Raw genomic sequence first — 14918 nt, 5'->3', positions numbered from 1 at the left:
ACCTGGCTCCGTTATGTTGACGACATTCTTCTCATAACTCCTAAACGCTTCAACGTTCAAGCTCTCCAAGACAAGCTCAACCAGGTCGAGCCTTCAATCCAGTTCACACTTGAAGAAGAAGTCGACAACACTCTTATTTTCCTTGATGTTCTGCTCTGCAAAGCTGACCACGAACTTCGTTTTAAAGTCTATCGAAAACCCACCAACCAAAACGATCTTCTCCACTTTTACTCTCACCACGACACCAAAACCAAATGTGGTGTAATTATAGGCTTCTTCCTGCGTGCACTCAGAATCTGCAGCAATGAGTTTCTTGAAGAAGAATGCACGATAATTGAACAAGTATTTTCTAAACTCCACTATCCTCGTCACTTCATCAGAGACTGCAGACGACGGGCATTAAACATGTTCAATACACCCAGAGAAGACACTGCCGAGAAGAGATACATAGTCCTCCCCAACAACTCCATTGCCAAACACGTTTCCAACATCTTTTCCAATACCTCATTCCAAGTATCTACCTCCACAACCACGACCATCAAGGACATTACCAGTGATAGACAGGACAAGCTTCCACCCTCTGCAGGGGTATACATAAGCCCTTGTAATGACTGCAACACGCTATACGTGGGCGAGACATCAAGGGACCTCCAAACACGTATTTCAGAACACCAATACGCAAGCAGGTCTGACGACACAAGGAATGCCTGTGTACAACACCGTAATTCACACAACCACTTGATAAACTACAGAAACTCAAGACTTATCGCCACAGAAGACAACACTCAATACCGAAGAATCCTGGAATCATCACTTATTTCTATATCCGACAACTTCAACCAGAATAGTGGCTTCTATAACATAGCTGAACCACTTGCCAAGAAACTTCTTCATCGCTATCCCACATAAGAACACAGGAATGGAAGAACACTGTAGAAGGTCTGCTCACAAACTTATCCAATCTCATTCCAAGCTACCCAAGATTTTAGACTCTATAACCCCACTCGGTACATCATCAGATGCAGCATTCTCCACCTGACCTCAGCATTCTGAACCTGACTATAAATACTCGCGTCCCTTCCACCCCAGGTAGATCTGTTTGTGACTTGAAAAAGCCCACTGTGTGGGCAAAACGTAGTCAATAAAGGATCACATTATACTGCATATGTGTTTATATTTCCATTGTGTCGGTATTTTATACCATTTATTTCCAACAATCCCCCACCACAATGAGTAGTCTCCCCTTACACTAGAAACAAAAGCTACATTCGATAGAGAGAGAGAAAGAGAGATAAAGAGAGAGAGAGAGAGAGAGAGAGAGAGAGAGAGAGAGAGAGAGAGAGAGAGAGAGAGAGAGAGAGAGAGAGAGAGAGAGAGAGAGAGAGAGAGAGAGAGAGAGAGAGAGAGACAGAGAGAGAGACAGACAGACAGAGAGACAGGCAGAAACAGAGAACTTCCTTATATGAGGGTGGTCAACAAACCACATAACACTGACTGCAACATATTCAAGGTGCTGTCTACCAAGCGCTCTGACAGCTGTCAACAATATTTTTAACATTTAATGCTCTAAACTTGTAACTCTGCAACCTAGCACTCTGTGGGTCCTGCTGCTCGCTGCTACCCATTCCTTTGTCTACTGGAGGTCATTTTACAACAACTACAAGGTCTTCTCCTCTTTTATTCTTAGAGTTAGTTATCAACATTGTTCGTCTGTTAGACTGTTGTAAAGTGCATTATTTTATATTTCACTACATCAGAGTTAATTTTCCACGTGTCTAGGTACAGCATCAATTCTTCTCAAGGGAGGTTCCTTGATGCTGGTGAGGGGGGCTCTTGATCTTGGGAATTGGATCTGTGCTTCGGTTCCCTGAATTGAGCCTGAATACCTTCCATCCCTCCCCCCACATGCGCTGTATAATCCTACGGGTTTAGCGCTCCCCATGATTATAAATTACAGCGTCAAATACTTGGTTAATGGTGGGTTCGGGGTTTAATTAAGGCCTATCAACGACACCAGGATCATAAAGACATCACTCCCAGATAATAATATTTAATCCCTATAAAAGGAATTAAAGCAAACTCTCAGCATATATAAGTTTAGAGAAATACACCTCACAGTGTTGGTAGGTAAGACACATAGGCAACAGTTAGGCAACTTTATTCCGAAACATTTCGCCTACACAGTAGGCTTCTTCAGTCGAATACAGAAAGTAGGCAGGAACAGTAGAGATGTGAAGACTATGTCAGTTCCTGACTATGGAACTGAACTTCTCCAGGTCGAGGGACTGACAACCTCAAATTCTACAACTTCAAGGGTGATGGACTGATTACATCGTCTTCACATCTCTACTGTTCCTGCCTACTTTCTGTATTCGACTGAAGAAACCTACTGTGTAGGCGAAACGTTTCGGAATAAAGTTGCCTAACTGTTGCCTATGTGTCTTACCTACCAACCTGTCGGTATTGTATACCATTTTGATGTTCACACCTCACAGTGTATATATCCTGCGTGCCACTATTTCAGGAGCTTCTGAACACTCATGAACCTCAACACATGTAAAGTAAAAGGACACAATTGCAACTAATGTGACATTTATTGTGGCAACGTTTCGCTCTCCAGGAGCTTTATCAAGCCATTACAAACAATACATGGACACAGAGGGTATATAAAGGCTCTGAGTGAGGTGCAATACTAGTGAGGTACCATTTCGATGTTCACTAGTGGTGGTAGTAGTAGTAGTAGTAGTAGTAGTAGTAGTAGTAGTAGTAGTAGTAGTAGTAGTAGTAGTAGTAGTAGTAACAAAAATAATACAATATGGAAGAGCAATTAATTCGTACATGAGTAAAAGGATATAAAAGCTATTTTGTATTATTTTTGTTACTACTACTACTACTACTACCACCACTAGTGAGCATCTAAATGGTACCTCACTAGTATTGCACCTCACTCAGAGCCATTATATACCCTCTGTGTCCATGTATTGTTTGTAATGGCTTGATAAAGCTCCTGGAGAGCGAAACGTTGCCACAATAAATGTCACATTAGTTGCACTTGTGTCCTTTTACTTTACATATTGTCGGTAATTCTACCAACTTTATTACAACCTCAACACATATGCCGAGAGTTCTGTTTTCTTATCAGCGATTTTTTTACATATATTTGTATTCAACTTAAATTTACGAATGTGTCGTGGTGTCCTGTACTTAACTCAGTGGTGACCTGTACTTAACTAGAGTGGTGACCTGTACTTAACTCAGTGGTGACCTGTACTTAAATCTGTGAAGAAGTGTCTTGTGTGCTCCCGTGGACTGAACCAAGATGCCCTCCACCGAGCAACTTTACCAGCAACTTAAGGAAGAATTGAGGGCAGCGAAGATGGAGATACGGCGATTGACCGAGGAAAACAAGAGGATTCGTAGTAGTCCTCCTGTTTCGAGTCCTCAGGTCAAGAAGAGATCGTGGTCAGTGGCTGGACAGCAGGGGACGACGAAGTTGACGATCAAGAAGACGAATGGAAAGCCAGAAACGATGAAGAAGAAAGAGACTGCTGTGGAAACTCCTGTGGAAACCTCCAACGCATTCTCGGTGCTACCCGACGAATGTGAGTCGACTACTGGGATCGTCACGACGAACGACAACAAGGAAGGTAAGAATATTGTTGTTGTTGGGGATAGCCAGGTTAGATACATGGATAGGGCATTCTGCTTGAAGGACAGGAGTAGGAGACAAAGGGTATGCTTTCCTGGGGCGGGGATGGAGGACATTGTTAGCCGGCTTGACAACATCATGAACGGTAATGGGATCAATTCTATTATTTGCCTCAGTGCTGGAGGCAATGATGTAGGCAAGCGTAGAAGTGAGGATTTAGTTAGAAAGTTCAGGACAGCTATAGACATAATTAGGAAGAAGGGGGGGCGCCCTGTTATATGTGAGATTTTGTCGAGAAGAGGTATTGGTAATGAATGGTTGTCCAGAGCAATTGGTATTAATTGTTGGCTGGATAAACACTGTAAGGATAATGCAGTGCCATTCATTGACAACTGGGACAACTTCTATGGCCGAAATGACATGTATGCCAGGGATGGGGTTCACTTATCCAGGGCAGGTGTGGGTTTTCTTGCTAACTCAGTTGAGGGGGTTGTTAGGACTTTAAACTAGGATTAGTTAGAGGTATGGGTTTAGAAATGATAAATAATGAGTATGGATATATTGACTTATGCTCTGATATTAAGAATCTTAATAGTAACTGTCATGGAGTAACTCTGGGTAATGATAATTTCAGAAATTGTGTTAAAACAAAGATGACTAGGAAAAATGTGCAGAAGAAAAAACATGTGATGGTATTTTATGCTAACAGTCGAAGTGCAAGAAATAAAATTAATGAACTACGTTTGGTAGCATGTGCTGGGAACTTTGATATCATTGCATTAACTGAAACGTGGTATGATTTAAAGAGTCGGGATATGACTGCTGAGTGTAATATTCAGGGATTTAAGTTGTTCAATGTGGATAGATCTAATGGGAAGGGGGGAGGAGTTGCATTGTATTTTCGAGAAAATATTAATTGTTGCATAAAAACAGGTATAAAAATAGATGGAGCAGTAACAGAGTCTGTTTGGGTAGAGTTCGTGGAGGGTCAAGAAAAACTAATTCTAGGTGTAATATACCGACCTCCAGGCTTGGATCACGATAGAGGGAGACTTCTTTGGGACGAAATTGTTAGGGCTTCTGGACACAGTAACATAGTCATAGTAGGGGACTTTAACTTTAGTCAAATTGACTGGAATTCTTTGACAGGTAATCTAGAGTCCAGTGACTTTATGGAAACAGTTCAGGACTGTTTTCTGAAACAGAGCGTAACTGAGCCTACCAGGGGTAATAATTTGCTAGACCTAGTCTTGTCAAATAAGGAAACACTCGTGAATAATCTGGAGATCACTGAAGAGCTTGGCGCAAGTGATCACAAATCCATCACTTTTAGCATTAATTGGGAATGCAAGAATAATGATAATACAGTAAAAATCCCTGATTTTCGTTCTGCCGATTATAATGGACTTAGGGAACATCTGTCTAATCTTGATTGGGGTTATCTAGCTAATGATTTTATTGACGATAATCATACTTATGAATATGAAGGGATCTGCTTTTATGATTGTTTTCTTAATAATGTACACAGTGCCCAGAGTATATACATTCCCCAGAGAGAAATTAGGTCTAATAATAACGATCCCAAATGGGTTAACAGGAGGCTAAAGCATCTATTAAGGGAGAAAAGGGGAATTTATAGGTGCATCAGAAGATGGAAATAAATGGTATTAAATACCGACACAGTGGAAATATAAACACATATGCAGTATAATGTGATCCTTTATTGACAACGTTTCACCCACACAGTGGGCTTTTTCAAGTCTCACACAGATCTACCTGGGGTGGAAGGTACGGGAGTATTTATAGTCATGTTCAGAATGTTGAGGTCAGGTGGAGAATGCTGTATCTGATGATCTACCGGGTGGAGTTATAGAGTCTTGGGTAGCTTGGCAGGGGTATTGGACAAGTTGTGAGTAGACCTTCTGCAGTGTTCTATGTTCTTATGTGGGATAGCGATGAAGAAGTTTCTTGGCGAGTGGTTTAGCTATGTTATAGAAGCCGTTGTTCTGGTTGAAATTGTTGGTTATAGAGATAAGCGATGATTCTTCGGTATTGAGTGTTGTCTTCTGTGGCGATAAGTCTTGAGTTTCTGTAGTTAATTAAATGGTTGTGTGAATTGTGATGTTGTACACAGGCATTCCTTGTATCGTCGGTCCTGCTTGCATATTGGTGTTCTGAAATACGTGTTTGTAGGTCTCTTGATGTTTCGCCCACATATAATTTGTTGCAGTCATTACAAAGGATTATGTATACCCCTGCAGAGGACGGTGGCTTGTCCTGTCTACTACTGGTGATGTCCTTGATGGTCGTGGTTGTGGAGGTAGATACTTGGAATGATGTATTGGAAAAGATGTTGGAAACATGTTTGGCAATGGAGTTGGTGGGGAGGACTATGTATCTCTTCTCGGCAGTGTCTTCTCTGGGTGTGTTGAAGATGTTTAATGCCCGCCGTCTGCAGTCTCTGATGAAGTGACGAGGATAGTGGAGTTTAGAAAATACTTGTTCAATTATAGTGCATTCTTCTTCAAGGAACTCATTGCTGCAGATTCTGAGTGCACGCAGGAAGAAGCCTATAATTACACCACGTTTGGTTTTGGTGTCGTGGTGAAAGAAGAAGTGGAGAAGATCGTTTTGGTTGGTGGGTTTTCGATAGACTTTAAAACGAAGTTCGTGGTCAGATTTGCAGAGCAGAACATCAAGGAAAGGAAGTGTTGTCGACTTCTTCTTCAAGTGTGAACTGGATTGAAGGCTCGACCTGGTTGGGCTTGTCTTGGAGAACTTGAACGTTGAAGCGTTTAGGAATTATGAGGAGAATGTCGTCAACATAACGGAGCCAGGTGACAGACGAAGGAATAATGGTGGAGAAACGTTCGGCTTCTAGATGTTCCATGTATAGGTTCGCCAGGACCGCACTGAGTGGCGAACCCATGGGTAGTCCAAAAGTCTGCTGAAAGAGGTGATTTTCGAAAGAGAAACACGTAAAGCCAACACATAGTTCAACAAGGTCGATGAAATCGCTGGCTGGAATGGGAAGATCAAGTGAATCGTCAATTTTCCTGCGCAAGAGATCGATGGCTTGTGTAGTAGGTACTTTGGTGAATAGGGAAGTCACGTCAAGGCTGGAAAGTTTCTTGTTCCTGATGTTGATGTTGCGAATGCGATTGAGAAGATCACCCGAGTGTTTGAGATGTGCTGGACTGATAGTGCCCAAGAGTTTAGAAATCACCTCTTTCAGCAGACTTTTGGACTACCCATGGGTTCGCCACTCGGTGCGGTCCTGGCGAACCTATACATGGAACATCTAGAAGCCGAACGTTTCTCCACCATTATTCCTTCGTCTGTCACCTGGCTCCGTTATGTTGACGACATTCTCCTCATAACTCCTAAACGCTTCAACGTTCAAGTTCTCCAAGACAAGCTCAACCAGGTCGAGCCTTCAATCCAGTTCACACTTGAAGAAGAAGAAGTCGACAACACTCTTCCTTTCCTTGATGTTCTGCTCTGCAAAGCTGACCACGAACTTCGTTTTAAAGTCTATCGAAAACCCACCAACCAAAACGATCTTCTCCACTTCTTCTCTCACCACGACACCAAAACCAAACGTTGTGTAATTATAGGCTTCTTCAAATGCCCCGTGGAGTCTCTGTGGGCATTTGATGAACTGGAACGATGCACAACTCGTTCTCACCGAACCAGACCTCAGACGCCGACGGTGCCTAGAAGCCTCACTAATCGCTGTCACCGACACTATAGAACGCAACACTGGAAACTACAAAATTTCAAAAACATTGGCATACATGATACTTAAGCAACACCAACCCAACAACACAGGAGTCACATGATTTCATCGTCTACCCGTCCTCATCATAGGTAGAGGTTGTTTTGATAAGGACCTGCCTTGCATGGGCCAGTAGGCCTTCTACAGTGTTCCTCCATTCTTATGTTCTTATGACATTCCTCAGGTCACGTGCGTCACATCTCACTCTCCGCCTATATATATAATGTCTTTCTATCTCTGTATGTTAGAAGTGATCAAGGTCCCAGGACCGAAACGTTTTCTAATAAATATGTTATAGTGTTTGCTTACGTGTCTTTCTAAACCAACTTGTCGGTATTTATTACCAAGGTTTATACCATATATATTATAAACAACAACGGGCCCAAGACTGATCCCTGTGGAACGCCACTTGTTACTGATCCCCACTCGGATTTAACCCCATTTATGGACACTCTGCTTCCTGTCTGTGAGCCATGATTCGATCCACGAGAGCACCCTTCCTCCAATGCCATGAGCTGCTACTTTCTTCAACAGTCTTTGGTGCGGAACTCTATGAAATGCCTTACTAAAATCTAAGTAAATAATATCAAATTCTTTATCGTGGTCAACAGCCTCAAAAGCTTTACTGAAGAAAGTTAATAAATTAGTTAGACAAAACCGGCCTCTTGTGAATCCATGCTGAGTATCATTAATCAAGCTATGCTTATCGAGATGGCTTCTTATAATCTCAGCTATAATTGACTCTAGTAATTTGCCTACAATTGAGGTCAGGCTTATTGGGCGGTAATTTGACGGTAACGACTTGTCCCCTGTTTTAAAAATAGGAATTACATTAGCCATCTTCCACATATCAGACACTACACCTGTTTGAAGAGATAAATTAAAATATTAGTTAATGGTTCACAGACTTCCATTTTGCATTCCTTAAGAAGCCTTGAAAAAACCTCATCAGGACCCGGTGACTTATTTTGCTTCAGTCGGTCTATCTGCTTCACAACCATTTCACTAGTGACTGTGATGTTACATAATTTATCTTCTTCTGGCCCACTATAAAAATTAATTATCCTGTGTAAAAACCGAGAGAAAATAATTATTTAAAATCGGGAACATTTCATTCTCTTTGTCAGTAAGATGCCCATAGTTATTTTTAAAGGGACCTATCTTATCTCTAACTTTTGTTCTATATACCTGGAAAAAACTTTTCGGGTTAGTTTTAGAATCCCTAGCAACTTTAATTTCATAGTCCCTTTTAGCTTTTCTTATCCCCTTTTTAATGTCCCTCTTAATGTCAATATACTGATTCATAAGATGACCCTCGCCTCTTTTGATACGTCTATAAATTCCTTTCTTATGCCCTAGTAGATACTTCAGCCTATTATTCATCCATTTTGGGTCATTTCTATTTGATCTAATTTCTTTGTAAGAGATAAACGTTCTCTGAGCAGCATGTATTGTGTTCAGAAAACTGTCATATTGATAGCTCTCTTCGTTACCCCAGTCAACAGATGATAAGTGTTCTCTAAGCCCATCGTAATCTGCTAAGCGAAAATCTGGGACTGTTACTGAGTTATCCCTACTATCATACTTCCATTCAATGCTAAATGTAATTGATTTGTGGTCGCTAGCACCCAGTTCCTCTGAAACTTCTAAATTATTAACAAGGGATTCATTGTTTGCCAGAACTAAGTCAAGCAGGTTATTACCCCTTGTAGGTTCTGTCACAAACTGCTTCAAAAAACAATCCTGAACTACTTCTAAGAAGTCGTATGATTCTAAATTCCCAGTCAAGAAATTCCAATTAATATGACTAAAGTTAAAGTCTCCTAGAATTACTACATTATCGTGCCTTGTGGCCCTAACAATTTCCTCCCATAGTAGTTTCCCCTGGTCCCTATCTAAATTTGGGGGACGGTATATCACACCTAAAATTAATTTTTCATGCCCTTCTGAAAATTCTATCCGAACAGACTCTGTATGTGTTACTTCAGACTTAATACCCGTTTTTATGCAACAGTTCAAGCGATCTCGGACATACAATGCCACCCCACCCCCCTTTCCGACACTTCTATCTACTTGGAACAATTTAAAGCCCTGGATGTGACATTCTGCAGGCATGTCCCGACTTTTTGAATTAAACCACGTCTCAGTAATGGCAAATACATCTATGTTACCTGCACTAGCAACTAGTCTCAACTCGTCCATCTTATTCCTAGCACTGCGACTATTTGTGTAATAAATATTTAAAGACCCTCCTCTCTCTTTACCCTTCCTGCTCCTTTCTGTTTTTCCACTAAACCTATTACTGCCCTTGGCAATTAGTGTCACTGGCTTTCCAATATCCACCTCATTTTGCCTATTACTAGTTCTCCTAGTACTCATATTTCTACCCTGCGACTTCATAGTTTTCCCGCAAAAACCCATACCACTAACTATTCCTAGTTTAAAGACCTAACAGCTCCCTCCACTGCGTTGGCCAGTGCTCCCACCCCACACCTAGATAAGTGAACCCCGTCCCTGGCATACATGTCATTTCTGCCATAGAAGAGGTCCCAGTTATCAATGAATGTTACTGCATTTTCCTTACAGTATTTGTCCAGCCAGCAATTGACACCAATTGCTCTGGACTACCATTCATTTCCAACTCCTCTCCTTGGCAAAATGCCACATATGACAGGTTTCCCACCCTTCCTCCTAATTATCTCTATTGCTGACCTATACCTGCTAATCAGGTCCTCACTCCTACGTCTGCCAACATCGTTGCCTCCAGCACTGAGACAGATAATAGGATTGCTCCCATTACCTCTCATGATGTCATCCAGACGGCTAACAATATCCTTCATCCCAGCCCCAGGAAAACACACTCTCTGCCTCCTACTCCTATCCTTCAAGCAGAATGCCCTATCCATGTACCTAATCTGGCTATCCCCAACAACAACAATGTTTTTACCTTCCTTGGCGTCGTCCGTCGTGATGCTCCGAGTAGTCGACTCACATTCGCCAGGTAGCATTACACCACTTGTAGAATTCGTCAAGACGTTCTCGATGGTCTTCGTTGGGGTTTCTAGGGATGTTTCACTCACGTCTGCCAATGCTTCATTGGTGCTCGTTGTGGCATTCCCAGTAGAACACTCACATTCGTCAGGTAGCACCGAGAATGGGTTGGAAGTTTCCACGGTAGTCTTCTGGTTTCTCGTTGTTTCTGCCTCTTCAACCGTTTTCTTGATCTTCAGCTTGGTTCCATGTTGCCCGGCCACTGACCAAGCTCCCCTCTTAACCTGGGGACTCACAACAAGAGGATTACTACGAATCCTCTTGTTCTCCTCCGTTAATCGCCGTATCTCCATCCTAGCAACTCTGAGCTCTTCTCTCAGCTGCTGGTAAAGTTGCTCAAGAGAGGGCATCCTGGTTCAGATTCACAGAGAGCACACAAACAGGTATTCACAGAGCTAAGTACACGTCACCACTCTCCACTCTTCATACGGGAGGTTCCTTGCACAGTAAATCATTTTAGTCATTCTTCTCTGTATGCTCTCTAATGAGTCTATGTCCATCCTGTAGTAAGGGGACCAAAACTGAGCAGCATAATCTAAATGAGGCCTCACTAGTGATGTACAGAGCTGTAAAATAACTTTTAGACTTCTGTTACTTATACTTCTTGAGATAAATCCAAGCAATCTGTTGGCCTTGTTGCGCACACTAAGGCACTGCTGTCTTGGCTTTAGATTTCTGCTTACCATGACTCCCAAGTCTTTTTCACATTCTGTATGATCAAGCTCTACTTCACCTAGATTATAGCTTCGAGGGTTATTTTCATTAACTTCATCTGCCATTTTTCAGACCAAGACATTAATTTGTCCAAATCGTCCTGGAGTTCATTGATATCCTCCTCAGAGTGAATTATGCGGCCTATCTTTGTATCATCAGCAAACTTACTCATGTCACTAGTAATCCCTTCATCAAGGTCATTAATGTAAATTATGAAAAGGAGAGGGCCTAAAACTGATCCTTGTGGAACGCCACTAGTGACTAATCCCCATTCAGATTTCACTCCATTAATGGTAACTCTCTGCTTTCTATTGGTAAGCCATGCCTCAATCCATGCCAGAACTTTACCTCCTTTACCATGAGCTGCCACTTTTCTTAAGAGTCTCTTGTGTGGTACTCTGTCGAAGGCTTTACCAAAATCCAAATAAACAATATCATATTCCTTATCATTGTCAACTGCCTCAAATGTTCTATTGAAGAACGTCAGTAAGTTTGTCAGGCAGGAACGACCTCTCGTGAATCCATGCTGAGATTCATTTATCAAGTTATGCTCTTCAATGTGACTTCTGATAATGTCAGCTATAATTGATTCTAATAACTTGCCCACTATAGATGTCAGGCTTATTGGACGGTAATTTGAAGGAGAGGACTTATCCCCTGATTTGAATATAGGAACCACATTAGCCATCTTCCACAACTCTGGCACAACACCGGTAAGGATGGACGCATTGAATACACTCGTTAATGGCTGACTAAGCTCCATCTTGCATTCCTTAAGTACCCTGGAAAACAGCTCATCGGGTCCCGGGGACTTATTTTGCTTCAGTTTGTCTATCTGTTTAATAACCATGTCCCTCGTGACAGTAATATTAGTTAACTTAAATTCATCAGGAACTAAATAATTGTTAATTACTGGAATCTCATTTACATCTTCCTGTGTAAAAACTGACAAAAAATAGTCATTAAATAAGGAACACATTTCCAGTTCATTATCCGTCAGCTGTCCATTCCCAATTTTCAGAGGTCCTACTTTTTCCTTCACCTTCGTCCTATACACTTGAAAGAACCCCTTTGGATTAGTCTTTGATTCATTAGCAACTCTAATTTCATAGTCACGTTTAGCCTTTCTAATCCCCATTTTTACATCCCTTTTAAGCTGAACATATTGGTCAGTAAGGTTAACCTCTCCTCTTCTGATGCGCCTATAAATTCCTTTTTTCTCCCCTAATAGATGCTTTAGCCTCCTGTTAACCCATTTGGGATCATTATTGTTAGACCTAATTTCTCTCTGGGGAATGTATATACTCTGGGCACGGTGTACATTATTAAGAAAACAATCATAAAAGCAGATCCCTTCATAATCATAAGTATGATCATCGTCAATAAAATCATTAGCTAGATAACCCCAATCAAGACTAGACAGGTGTTCCCTAAGTCCATTATAATCGGCAGAACGAAAATCAGGGATTTTTACTGTATTATCATTATTCTTGCATTCCCAGTTAATGCTAAAAGTGATGGATTTGTGATCACTTGCGCCAAGCTCTTCAGTGATCTCCAGATTATTCACGAGTGTTTCCTTATTTGACAAGACTAGGTCTAGCAAATTATTACCCCTGGTAGGCTCTGTTACGCTCTGCTTCAGAAAACAGTCCTGAACTGTTTCCATAAAGTCACTGGACTCTAGATTGCCTGTCAAAGAATTCCAGTCAATTTGACTAAAGTTAAAGTCCCCTACTATGACTATGTTGTTGTGTCTAGAAGCCCTAACAATTTCGTCCCAAAGAAGTCTCCCTCTATCGTGATCCAAGCCTGGAGGTCGGTATATTACACCTAGAATGAGTTTTTCTTGACCCTCTACGAACTCTACCCAAACAGATTCTGTTACTGCTCCATCTATTTTTATACCTGTTTTTATGCAACAATTAATATTTTCTCGAACATATAATGCAACTCCTCCCCCCTTCCCATTAGATCTATCCACATTGAACAACTTAAATCCCTGAATATTACACTCAGCAGTCATATCCCGACTCTTTAAATCATACCACGTTTCAGTTAATGCAATGATGTCAAAGTTCCCAGCACATGCTACCAAACGTAGTTCATTGATTTTATTTCTTGCACTTCGACTGTTAGCATAAAATACCATCATATGTTTTTTCTTCTGCACATTTTCACTATTGATCTTTGTTTTCATCTTCCACTTATACACTTCGATCAGGTCTCCCCTCATTCTTCGTCTAACAAGTGAATGTAACTTAAGAGTCTTCAATCTTTCTTCATAAGGATGATTTCTAATGCTATGTATTAATTTAGTCATTCTACGCTGAATGTTTTCTAACGAATTTATGTCCATTCTGTAATATGGAGACCAGAACTGAGCTACATAATCTAGGTGAGGCCTTACTAATGATGTATAAAGCTGCAGTATAACCTCTGGACTTCTGTTGTTTATACTTCTTGATATAAATCCCAATAATCTATTTGCCTTATTACGTATGCTTAGGCATTGGTATCTTGGTTTAAGGTTGCTGATCACCATAACCCCCAAGTCCTTTTCGCAATCTGTATGGCTAAGTTCTATATTATTTAACTTATAAGTGTTAGGGTTATGGACACTCCCGAGCTTCAGAGCCCTGCACTTATCTACATTGAACTGCATCTGCCACTTTTCTGACCATGAATAGAGTTTGTCTAAATCCTCCTGAAGTTCCCTAACATCTACGTTAGAATCAATTATCCTACCTATCTTTGTGTCATCGGTGAATTTGCTCATATCACTAGTAATTCCCTCATCAACTTCATTGATATATATTATAAACAACAACGGACCCAAGACTGATCCCTGTGGTACGCCACTTGTTACAGATCCCCACTCGGATTTAACCCCATTTAAGCATACTCTCTGCTTCCTATTAGTGAGCCATGACTCGATCCATGACAGCACATATCCCCCAATGCCATGAGCTGCCACTTTTTTTTAACAGTCTCTGGTGCGGTACTCTATCAAAAGCCTTACTAAAATGTAAATAAACAATATCGAATTCTTTATCATGATCAACGGCCTCAAAAGCTTTACTGAAGAAGGTTAATAAATTAGTTAGGCAGGAACGGCCCCTCGTGAATCCATGTGAGTATCATTAATCAAGCTGTGCTTATCTAGATGGCTTCTTATATTATCAGCTATAATTGACTCCAGTAATTTGCCCACAATTGAGGTTAGGCTTATTGGGCGGTAATTTGGCGGTAACGACTTGTCCCCTGATTTAAAAATAGGAATTACATTAGCCATCTTCCACATATCAGACACTACACCTGTTTGAAGAGAAATATTAAAAATATTAGTTAATGGTTCACAAACTTCCATTTTACACTCTTTAAGAACCCTTGAAAAAAGTTCATCAGGGCCCGGGGATTTATTTTGCTTTAACCGGTCTATCTGTTTGATAACCAATTCGGTAGTGACTGTGATATTGCATAATTTATCATCATCAGGCCCACTATAAAAATTAATTACTGGGACATTGTTAGTGTCTTCCTGAGTGAAAACCGATAGAAAATAATTATTAAGAAGAGAGCACATTTCATTCTCCTTGTCAGTGAGATGCCCAGAGTTATTTTTAAAGGGACCTATCTTATCTCTAACTTTTGTTCTATAAACCTGGAAAAAACTTTTTGAGTTAGTTTTCGAATCCCTAGCAACTTTAATTTCATAGTCCCGTT

The sequence above is a fragment of the Cherax quadricarinatus genome, chromosome 20, assembly GCF_038502225.1.
Source record: "Cherax quadricarinatus isolate ZL_2023a chromosome 20, ASM3850222v1, whole genome shotgun sequence".
Lineage (NCBI taxonomy): Eukaryota > Metazoa > Arthropoda > Malacostraca > Decapoda > Parastacidae > Cherax > Cherax quadricarinatus.
This window is presented reverse-complemented; position numbering follows the sequence as displayed.